Raw genomic sequence first — 12,827 nt, 5'->3', positions numbered from 1 at the left:
AATTAAGCCTTAGGTCACCCCTAAGATGGTTAAAGAAATTGGCAAAGTTCTATAGTCAAAATAAATACAGGTGCAGCAGAATAGGGAGGACCCTACTCCAATTCCTGGCGCCAGAAATATCTCAGCAACGACAGAGCTCGAAGCCTCTCAGAAAGGTGGATTCGATCTCATGCAGCGATTTCGGGTTCCTTGGTACGCCAGTTAGCCCCTATAAGAAATTTGACATGATTAAGTAGTCGGTTTGATTACACTCTAAGTGATCGACTTGACAAAAAATCGTCTCACTTAGCTTAAGCGCCTAAAACACTAGCTCATTACAATCGGTTCAAAAGCAAGCACTTAAACAACAATATTTCCAAATATGGATTGTCGCGCATTTTTATTAAACGACAAAGTTTTCCAAAAATTGGATTGTCATCCCCAACTGACAATATTTCCAAAAATGGATTGTCGTGCATCTTCTTCAACGACAATTTTTCCAAGATTGGATTGTCATCTCTGGCAAGGTTTCCAAGCGTGGATTGTCGTGCTCCTTCTTTGTTTGGCAAGTTTTTCCAAGTTCGGATTGTCATACATTCATAGCTCGTTGGCAAGTTTTCCGAGATTGGATTGTCATACACCTAGTTCCCTATGGCAAAATTTCCCAAAGGATTGTTGTAGGTTTCTATTCATCATAAATATCGGCAAAAGTTCCTCAACGTGGATTGTCATTCATTTCAGTAAGTGGAAAATTTTCCCGAAGTGGATTGTCGATCGACTCTTTTTTGCAAATGTTCCAAGACGCGGATTGTCAATAGTGGCAATATTTTCCCAAAAGGATTGCCGCATAGCGTTGGCAAATTTCCAAGGTGGATTGCTTTCAAGAGTTATATTCCAAGATGTGGATTGTCGATCGTAGCAAAGTTCTTATGAAAGATTGTTACGAAGCATTGGCAACTTTTCCAAAAATTGGATTTTGGCGAATTTTCCGAGATACGGATTGTCGCTTCATCGTGGCAACATTTCCAAGGATGGATTGTTACGAAGCATTGACAACTTTCCCTAAATCGGATTGTCATACAGCATATAAGAGTTGTGTTGGCAACTATTCCCAAAGAAAAGAGGATTGTCATCACAGCAAAAGGCACCGACGTACAGGTTCAAAATAACAGAAGCGCCGACATACAGGCATAGCGGAAGCAAAGTTCAGGCGAACTTTTAAAGATCGACAGGCATGGATCTTCGGTAATTTCCTTTGGAAAATTATCGCATCAAATGAAGGTGACTTCAAGAGAAGATGTCTTCGAAAGCATTCCCTAGCTTGCGGAGAGTTGTCACAAACAACTGAAGGTAATTTCGGGCAAAGTTGTCTTCGATCATGTTCCCTTAGGCATGGAAGATGATCACAATGCGGATGAGGATTATTTCAAGAGAAATAATCTTCGATGGTGCTCCCTAGGATGTGGAATATTATCAATGCGGATGAGGATTGTTTCAAGAGAAATAATCTTCGATAGTATTCCCTTGGACGTGGAATATTATCAATGCGGATAAGGATTTGTTTCAAGAGAAGCAATCTTCGATAGTATTCCCTTGGATGTGGAATATTATCAAAGCGGAGGAGGATTGTTTCAGACGAAACAATATTCTATATTGGAAGCAGTTACAGGCGTAGCGGTTTTCAAGCGGGATGGCATTCTCTAGCTTGTAGGAGGTCATCAAAACAATCGGTTACTTATAGAGACGTGTGCTCGACGGTGCAAGATACGCGTTTCTTAACTCTTTTATCTGTTTAACTAACGCTAGTTTTGCAGGTATCGGCGTTACAAGAGTGATTTAGGATCGCAGAACGTTCTGAATCATTCTCCGTCCCTATCGCTACGTTGACTTTTGTTTTCGAAACTTCCGTTTCTCCAAACTCAGTCAAAGTGGGGGCTTCTGTAGACACCCATTTGTGTCTCCCCAAAACCAAACAAAGTGATGAGTACCTTTCACGTCGAATCATAATCGAATGAAGCGAAAGTGTGGAAAGTCTAGTGTTGCGGAAAGTTTTTTATTTCTTTTATCTTCTCTCTGTTTTTGAAAACTTATTTTGAGAAAACAGTCAATCCAGTTTGGTTGGTCCATGATATAGGTCCAATAGTAGTGTAGTTGGATGAGGCTTGCAAAGATCTTTCCAACGTTATATTATAAGCCCAATTCCGATGAATATTGAGGAAGTTATGGCCAATTTACCAAACTGAGCCCGGTTTGAGCTTTATATACGGCCCAATGATCTAGGGGAGGGCCTAATATGATTTATCATTCCTAATGCAATTAGGAATGGTTTTAGTCTTCTAGATTCTTCTAGAAGGTTCTTTTCATTCCTAATTCAATTAGCATTGATAAATTGACTTTTGTTGACTTTTCAAAGTTTTAATCAAAATCAAATAGCATTTTTGAGGAAATTATATGATTTTATCCTCCAGTACGGTAAACTTATCGGATTTTCGAAAACGCGTTAAAATCAGGCTTGGTGCCTGGAACCAGGCCTGGTGCCTGGCGCTAGTGTTGGTGCCTGGTGCCAGCTGGCCAAGGTTGGCGCCAGCTCTGTTTTCTGAGCAACAGACTCTGTTTTGTTTAATTTATCTTTTTGGCTGATTTTCTTTATAAATATCGTATTAAAAACTCCGTTTTCATTAACCATTCATCATCAATTCTCATCTACATTCATTCATTCATCACCTATTCTCTCTAATAATCATCCAATTCTCATCATTCACAAGTTCTACAATTAGTTTTAATCATTCATCTCTCTCATTCATCTTTTTCTAAACTTTGCTTTTTAATACAAAATTCCGCATTCACAAGATCTAGAAACACATAGCCATATTCGAAGTTGCCTTCGCCCTAGACGTGAAAGGTTTTAATTTCTGAGGGTTTGGTCCCAAATCTCTCTTTCAATTATTTTATTTAATTGTTCGATTATTATTTTCCTTGAAGTTACTAACGTGTGTATTTTGTTATTAGAAAGAGGTACGAGGCATAAAAGTAAGTACTTTATTGATTTTATTGATTTATGATGTAGAAATCATGTTTATATTGTTATTATGATATTCCTAGTATCATGTCTAGGGTAATTTTAATATTAAATATGATTGCCATGATGCTTCCTATTCTCTTCCTAATGTTTATGATTGTTAGTATCATGTTAGGGCTAAATATTTGATTTTTATTGCTTAGTGACATGCTAGGGTTTGTTATTAATCTTGTTAGTATCATGCCTAGGATCTTGCTATTTTTATTATGCTTTAATATTAACATGAACATGATTATGATTATAATTTATGATGATTATGAATATTATTATTATTATTATTTTGATGATGATTATTTTATTTATTATTATTATTATGATTATTATGTTGCTTGATATTTTATTTATATTTATTGCTTGATCACACCTTTTATGCATGTTTAAAGGGAATTGATACTTGTAATCACGATTAAGAAGATAATTTAATAATCTTGTTTAGGGTTAATATGATTATAATTCAAGTGATCGGCAATAATAGTTTATTTGTGCATTAATATTCAACCAACATAGATAAACAGGTTTAGGGTTAATCATATTGATTGCATGTTAATCAAAAAGCGCACATGAATACGATCAGAATAAAGTAGAGGCCTATTATTAGGGCAGATTCAATCTCTTTTAGGTTGGATTTGTACCTTCATCCCCGAACCCTTATTTGGTTCATGACCTTATGGAGTTGACGATCTCTTGGATCGTGAAGGGGTGTAACCTTCACCTCGTGAACGGTTTACAAGTTCCTAAAAAAAAACTTGTTGGCGACTCTTTTGCTCTATTTTCTTCCCTTTTGGACGCCACCGTACTTTAGTGTATGATCACAGTGGGGTTCAAGCTAGTGGGATTTAAAGGCTTGAAATTATTCCCTACAACTACCAAAGTACAAAACACTCGTACCACCCCAGTACAAAAACTCTCAGCCTCACCAAGAAGCTTACACAAAACTATATATAACTCAAGCTATAAAATCACCCAAATAACCCAACCGATACAAATATAAGACGCCTATTATGATAGGTAAGCAATGCACGAAATCCGAAACTAATATGATAAGTTAAAAGCTTGGTAAACTTACTCGTTTAAAGCACTGTGATTTCTCCACGCATAAACTCACAAAAAAAACTAAATCATTTTGCTCTCTACTATTTATACAAGTAACACTTGTATAGAAAGTAGGTTTTCTAAAAAGATAAATATGTTAACTTGACTTATCTTTATCAAACACGGTTTTTAGTAAATCAAGTGGAATAAAATCTTTTCCGAAAATAAATATAAAAGATATTTATTAAGAAAACTTATCTTTCTTAATAAACCGACTTTAGAGAAAAATAATCTTTTTGTTAGAAAATCTTTTCCTAAAATCTATCTTTTATTATTTTCCATATTTATTTTATTTACCAAACAAACTTATCACGTTTCTAATAAATCTCGTGCACTAACCTACTTACCATATTAACAATAATTTCTAAGAATAAACTTTAACAATTATTGCTGCGCCGCACTCTGACCAGATGAATTACTTGGGCTCCAAGCATATCAAGTTCCACCAAAGAACTTAACTGCTAGTCTTCAAGTTCCTGTTAGGGAACTTAGTTCTTATTAGAGAACTCTTCCTCTGATTTGTTTAACTTCTTCAATAAAGATCTTCTTCATGTCTTCTTAGATTCAGATGGTTCTTCAATCACCAAGATTATTCTGTACCTTGACTAATCACACACTAGAGAATCTTTATTAGATGAGTTTACTTTTAGTTTAAGTTCCTCATCATCAAAACCTTTATGCTTCAACAAATCAGATACTCTGCTCCATAATTCGAATCAAATCCAAGAATCAATAACATCAATTGATGAACAAACAAAAAAGGTGGAAGACAACCTTAAGAACATGCTAGGTGACTTAGGCATTGTCATGAAGCGTACAAAGGAGCTTAACGAGCAAGCGAGGGGTTCTACTTCGTCTCACCAGAGTTACTAGAAGGACAAGGGCTAATGAAGGAGCAAATGGAAGAAAGTATTGCGAGAGTAGAAGATCTTATAGTCATCTTAGACATGACATTGAAGGTTTGCAGAAGAAGGCATCTGAAGTTGAAAAGGAGGTTACTAGTCTTGGAGCGGCGTTGTCTTTAAGGCTGCATAACCTTCAGGGAAACACTGATGATATTGCTGATATGACTAGACTTTCTATAGAGAAGCAGCATCAACTTCTTGCAAGTCAATCAGAGGCTCTTCAGGGTCTTCAGTCTCTAACTGATTTTCAGTGTAAAGCTCTTCAAGAGAGAAGGTAATTTTTTTTATTTTTTTGTGAGAAATGGCACGTACACTATACCGTGTGTAGACTAATTCAACACAGAAACATAAACATAGACAAAAGTAAATTTGTGTACTACAATTTTACCTGATAACATCACACATAGAAACACTAGTTATGTCACAAAGTTACACTCCAAATTGGGTGCTTGTGGTCTAACATTATTAACATTATGCGAAGCATGTACTGTTTTATCGTGTATAAGCATAGATTTACCGATTTATACATTTTATAGCGTTTATGCTTCCTCGGAAAAATACTCCTTCAAAAAAGAATTTTTATTTGTTTTTGTTTGCTAAAATTTAAGGCTTATGATTTTCTTACAGGGCCACTTTACAGCAGATGGTAGGATTTGCTCAGGGTCAAAACCGAGAATTAAAGTAGCAACAAGAACAGTTACTACAGGCTCACAATATTTTGGCCAGTAATTCAAAATCAAACCATCTGTAATTGCATCTCTCACTAAATGCATGTCAACCTCAATATGTTTCGTTCTTTCATGGAATGTCGGGTTTTGTGCAATATGCAAAGCCGACTGACTGTCACAAAATAACTTCATACCCTGTGAATGTTGCACACCCAAGTCTCTTAGGACTTGCTTCAACCACTTCAATTCACATGTCACGGCCGCCATTGACCTATACTCTGCCTCCGAAGATGAAGTAGAAACTGTAGGTTGCTTCTTTGTTTTCCAAGACACCGGGGAAAAACCAAGTAGCACAAACCAACCTGTCAATGACCTTCAAGTAAGAGGACAACTTGCCCAATCAGAGTCACACCATCCCTCTAATCTCAGAGCACTGTCAGAACAAAGAAGAATTCCCTGTCCCGGATTTTTCTTCAAGTAGCGCACCACCCGAAGTGCGGCATCCCAATGCTCTTCTTTCGGAGTCTGCATAAACTGAGACAATATATGAACAGAGTACACTAAATCTGGTCTAGTCACTGTTAAATAAATTAAACGTCCAACAAGGCGTCTGTATTTTTCCACATCTTCCAACACTCTGCCTTCCGCCAGAGCTAATTTATGATTCTGTTCCATAGGGAAATCTGCAGGCTTAGCACCCAACAACCCTGTCTCAGAAATAATATCAAGAGCATATTTCCGTTGACAAATGTAGAACCCTTGATTGCTTCGAGCAACCTCAAGTCCTAAAAAATACTTCAAAGCTCCCAAGTCCTTCATCTTAAAACAGTTTCCCAAGTATGCCTTGAATTGTGACAAGGCAACTTTATCATTCCCTGCAACAATTAAATCATCAACATAGATCAAGACATTCAACTGTAATTTTCCTTTGGTCAAAGTGAACAAAAAATAATCAGAGTAGTTTTGTTTAAATCCATATTTCTTCAATGCTGACGTCAATTTTGCAAACCAACATCTAGGAGCTTGCCTGAGACCATACAACGATTTCTTCATCCTCTAGACATAATCAAAATTATTTTTGTTGAAACCCGGGGGTATCTTCATATATATTTCTTCCTGCAAGTCACCATGCAAAAATGCATTGTGCACATCCATCTGATGTACTTCCCAGTTTTTCACAGCTGCAACTGCAAGAAAAGTTCGAACTGTCGCTATTTTAGCCACTGGTGCAAACGTCTCATTGTAATCTAGACCTTTAACTTGGTGATTTCCCAAGATGACTAATCGTGCCTTCAATCTCAGCAATTTACCATGCTCATCACGTTTCTCCGTATACACCCATTTGCTACCAAGGGCTTTCTTTCCAGGCGGAAGCTTGTCAAGCACCCACGTACCTTGTTCTTCAAGAGCCTTGATCTCTGCAGCCATTGCATCTCTCCACCCTGCATGCTTCATAGCCTCTTTAAAAGTTTTAGGCTCATGACTTGTTGTTATAGCTGCAATGTACTTTTTATGTTTTTCTGAAAAACGTGAGCAATCAACAAAATATGTGAGGGGATAAGGAGTACCTGAGGAGGATGATGCAGGTGAAGCATTGCTAGATGGACTGTTTTGCCGTATTGTGTGCGTCACAAAATCACGAAATTTAGTTGACGGAATCTTTGGCCGCTTTCCTTTTCCCATTTCTTCAACTGTTCCCCCCTGCACACGGACCCCCTGCTCACGCACCTCCTGTGCACTCTGTACAGCAGCACCCTCACCCGCACTCTCACCCTCACTCAAGGGTAGCAGCTGCGGTGAGGGCTAGGGTAGCTGCTGACTACCTGCGCCAGCTGCCGCTGGCTTCCCAGCGAGCTGATTAGGTGCTCCTGGGTCGCTGGCAGACCTGGCCGCAGGTGGGCTGCAGGTTACCTCATCATGCCGCAGCTTGGGTGCGTTCCTTGCTGCCCCTCTAGAACGCACCTCATTCCCTCCAACAAGCCACTCATCATCACTAAAATACTCATCTGGCAAAGGCACTTGACACTCCCTAGGTGAATGTGTATTTTGTGGTTCAATGTATGGAAAAATTGTCTCAATAAAACGTACATCACGGGATACAAATATTTCATTGGTTTCTAAATCAAGCACTCTCCATCCCTTTTTCCCAAACGGATATCCCAAAAACACACATTTTCTACTCCGACTAGCAAATTTATCTCCTTTACTCCGTTGATTATGAGCATAGCATAAACAACCCAAAACACGTAGATACTCATATGACGGAGGTTTATTAAACAAGATTTCAAACAGAGTTTTATTTTCAAGAGGTGTTGGGGTTCTATTTATCAAGTGACAAGCCTATAAAACACATTCTCCCCAAAATTCTAATGGCCTTGAAATCTCAACGCCCGTGCCACATTTAATATATGTTGATGTTTCCTCTCTACTCTCCCGTTTTGTTGGGGGGTTCCCACACACGATGTCTCAAATAATATGCCATTTTTAAAGAAATAATCACGCAAGGAATTAAATTCCGTTCCATTATCACTTCTAACAGTTTTTATCACATGACCAAATTGACGTTTAATCATAGCAACAAAATTTAAGAACATCTTTTCAACTTCAATTTTATTTTTCAATAAATAAATCCACGCTCCTCTAGAAAAATCATCAACAATTGTCAAAAAATAATGTGCACCACAAGTAGAGGGCGTTTTATATGAACCCCACAAATTTATATGAACAAGTTCAAATATACGACTTGCCTTATTCTTACTAATTGGAAAACTACATCTAGATTGTTTAGCACGAGGACAAACATCACATGTTTTATTATTATGACTCCTAGAATAACCACTCACAGTCGGAAGCATCTTCAACACTGTGTCTGAAGAGTGACCCATCCGTTGATGCCACAAATCAAATGTAGACTCGCCATCCACTGCTAAAACCTTCACTTGAGGAACACCACGAAAAAGGTACAGTCCATCTACGCGTTCACCCGCACCAATCACCCTCCTCATCTGTAGGTCCTGTATAACACATATTTTGTTAGTAAATTGCATCGTACAATTAGACTCATCACTCAATTGAGTTACATATATTAAATTGCAAGTTAATTGAGGAAAAAAAAGAACATTGTCAAGTCGCAATCCCCCCGGCAAAATCACCGTTCCCAATTGATCCGCGTTAGCTGACTTCCCATCGGGTAAACCAACGGGACAATTTTGAACTCTCTTCACATCTACTAGCATCGAAAAATCACATGTGACATGATTTGACGCCCCCGTATCTATAATCCAAGGGATCATATTATCCTTATCGTGTAATTGTCTAGATTTTGGATTTAAAATATCCAAAATTTGTTGAATTTGGGTAGCATTCATACCCACTAAACCTGATGCATCCTCCGGAGAGATAGATGATTGCTGTCCATTAGACGACCCACTAGCCACTTTGTTTGCACGCACAGAATTTTGTTGAGATGTACCAGACGATGCCGAGCCACTGCTGCCACCATTACGCGACCCCCGGCCATCGCTGCCACGTCCTCCACCTCGGCCACGACCCCTGCCGCCACGGCCTCTCTCACCCCACCAATCGGGGTAGCCAACAAGTTGAAAACAGCCTGCCTTATCATGACCTTGACGATTGCAATGGTCACAAAACAAGTGACTTGTGTCAATATACTTCGATTTAGCCTTTGCATCTACCTTGAATGCCATGGCAGATTCCTTGGTGTTTGTGGCCAAACCTCCTGCTTGAAGCCTCTCAGTCATTACTACGTTTTGGTATGCAACATCAACCGTCGGGAGAGGTAATTGGGCCAGAAGTTGTGCTCTAATCGGAGCATAATGATCTTCTAACCCAATTAAAAAATAATGAAGGTAATCCTCCTCCCTAATCTCCTCCACCTGCGCAATTATATTGCACGTACACTTCCCACACGAACACTTCGGGACTCAAATAAACGTGAGTAGTTCGTTCCACACCTTCGACAGCCTGCCAAAATAATTAGCCAGTGACTCCTGCGAGGCCTGTTTGCACTCACCCAAGGCATTCTTCAATTGGCACACACGCGTACCACTTACAACGCAAAACCGATTCTTTAAATTCATCCACAATATACTAGCATCATCATAGTCACCAATTGTGGGATGAAGCTTCGCTTAAATCGTGTTAGTAATCCAGGATACCAACATCGGCTGCACCGCAATCCAATCTTCCAATTTCGTGTTTTCCTTAGGTTGTGTAATTGTGCCATCCACGAATCCAAACTTGCGTTTAGCCATCAAGGATCGTCTGATTGCTTGTGCCCACTCATCATAATTCTCACCACGCAATTGAATCGGCGTGATTACATTACCTGGGTTATCACTCGACCCAAGGTAATATGTTAAGTCAACTGGTGTTTTCTCACCCATCACTCACGTTTAGAGAAAAAAAAATTATTAGGTTTTGAAACTTGGCTGTGATACCATGTCAAATTAATTCACAAAGTTCTGATCTTCTCATTCATCAGTTTGGCAATATTTATAAGAATACAATCCTTGGGAAACAATTCTCCTAACCAAGATAATATTCCCAAGATCACAAGATATCATAAGATATAATAAGATATAATTATATACCTAAAATATATTATCTCCTAATAAGATATACTCTATCTTAACAATGTTGGAAGCTCAGGTTATTACTTACCTCAAAACTTTAAGTAAATTTTGAAGAAAAGAAACATTTAATATAAACTCATTGACAGACATAATTTGTATGTATGTCTTAAATTTTGTAGGAAACTTTTGAGTCGAAACAAGCAAATATGTTTACCGCCATCGATAAGCTCTTTGCCCTACACAATGCCATGCTGCTTGAGTGAAGGCTTATTAAAGCATTCTTCGTCTACTCCCTCCTAATCGTCGTTTTCTACATGTTTACCAGCACAAAGCAAACCTACTCTGTCAGATGCAGTCTCTACCTAGGTATATGCAGTCTCTACCTAGGTATGTATTTCTTAGCTGCAGAAAATTAAGTGATTTTTTAAGTACATATACAGAAGCTAATTTTACATGAAACAATGTTTCACTAATTGTGCAGGTCTATGCACTGCATTTACAATAGAGTGCGGTATACTGCAGTTTACATCTATCAAAATTGAACAGAAAACTCGACTCAGAACCTTAGTGAAATCATTTCTTGGCGCTTATGCTGTTATCCAGCTTTTATATGCATTTGTTACATACAGGTATACAGAAATATTTCCAAACAAGCAGCTTAGAATATTTTCTTTTTGAATTACTACAAATATTCAGGACCGTTTCTGAGAATTCGGGGGCCCATGGGCAAAAGAATAAATCGGGCCCTATTGCATGTAGTACGAAGTATTTATTTTATTTTATTTTATCAATATTGAAGAGGAAATTTTTTATTTTTTTTTATATATGTATATGTACTTTAATATGAACAAATTATCATCCTTAAGAAAAAGTTTTGAACAAATAATCTAGTTTTGACTATAGTTAAAAAAACACTTATAATAAATTATACTCAATGGAAAAATAAATACTTCTATATACTACTACAAGTCTACAACTATATGGTTTGTAAAAGAAAGAAGGTATAAAAGAAGCTTTATGATCGATTTTCTCTTAGGAATGAAATGGATCATTCTTCATAATCTAAAATCTAAATCCATAAATAATATTTTATTTTATTTTTTTAGGAACATAGCAATAGATATTTTATTATAATATAACAATAATTTAGGCTATAGTAGTTTATATATATACTATGCAAGTAGTAATTTTATTTTTACAAAAAAGGAAAAAAAAAAAAAAGCAAATTGGAGCTAAGAGTAGTTGAACCACTGACTAATGTGTATATTAAGTACTTGCAAACTTGTACCAACCACCAAGCTACAAAGGACAAGAGATACTAGTATTGATAAATTTATCTCTAAATAAACATAACTGTAATGAGGCCCTCTTTGAAGATGAGGCCCTCTCTATCAGTGGGCCCTGGGCGGGTGCCCCGGCTGCCCTGGGTCAGCAACGGGCCTGCAAATATTTAAGTAATATGGGTTTTTGCAGGGACTATGAAGCATTAAATCACAATATGTTAGCAACTTTGATAGAAAAGGTGTTAGAGATATGTGTTATCGGAAAATATATGTGTGATATATTTTCCATAGATATCATTAAAGGAATAATATATTTAGGTTTATTCTATGTTAAGATATGATTTAGTGAATATATAATTAGGATATATGATATATCTTTTGGAAAGATTGTTTCCTATCTTATTAGGATAGGTTTTGTATAAATACTCAACCTATTGATGAATAATAATAAACAACATTCAAAAAGTAAGAGATTATCCTTCAGATGATGAGGAAATAAATAGTGAAGTTGATTTGATTTCATGGGTGGAGATCGAATTGCCGGAAGATTCAAGCATTCATGAAGATCCAAACTATATGCCACCAGCTAAATAATTAGAGAACAAACATGGAGCTATGGTTTGTGATTGTTGTAGCAACATGCATTACAGCCTTAATAATCACATACCTATCCTTAAACCCGAAGCTGAAATCGAAAAAATGGCCTCCAGGACCCCAATATGTGCCAATTATTACCATGATTATATGGTTAAGAAGATCATTTGCAGAATCATAAACAGCCCTTAGAGCACTTACCTCAATGTTCAGTCCAATTGTCACGCTCTCATCAAATCCTTCATGCCCTGTGATATTCATATTCAATCGCACTTTGGCCTACAGCCTACTAGGCTCTAGTTCAGAAGGGGGCCTTATTTGCTGATCGACCTAAGCCACTTCTTATTCCCAAGATACTTAGGGGGTGTTTGGTATAAATTCCGTAAACGGAATGAAAAGGATTTATATAAGTAAGGGAAAGGGCAATGATATCCATTACCTCTGATATATGTTTGGTATCTTTATGGAATGGAAATAAATTGAGGAGTTTATGATTGAGGAGGGAAACACATTTTGTTTCCACTAGTTTGATAAGGGTAACAATTTAGGGGATTTTGTTACCCTTTGGAAACCGTATTTGTTACATGTAGCTCATACCAAACTAATAGAAATGGAAACAATTATTTGTTTAC

General features: G+C 37.3%; 1 pseudogene; it reads left to right on the top strand.

Moving 5' to 3' along the window:
- Positions 1-12,195, top strand: part of LOC145633027 (protein GAMETE EXPRESSED 1-like) — a 50,693-nt pseudogene extending 38,498 nt beyond the window's left edge.
- The last annotated feature ends 632 nt before the right edge of the window (positions 12,196-12,827 follow it).

The sequence above is a fragment of the Chenopodium album genome, chromosome 5, assembly GCF_948465745.1.
Source record: "Chenopodium album chromosome 5, dcCheAlbu1.1, whole genome shotgun sequence".
Lineage (NCBI taxonomy): Eukaryota > Viridiplantae > Streptophyta > Magnoliopsida > Caryophyllales > Amaranthaceae > Chenopodium > Chenopodium album.
Note: the sequence above shows the minus strand (reverse complement) of the source record. Positions and strands in the feature narration are given on the sequence as shown.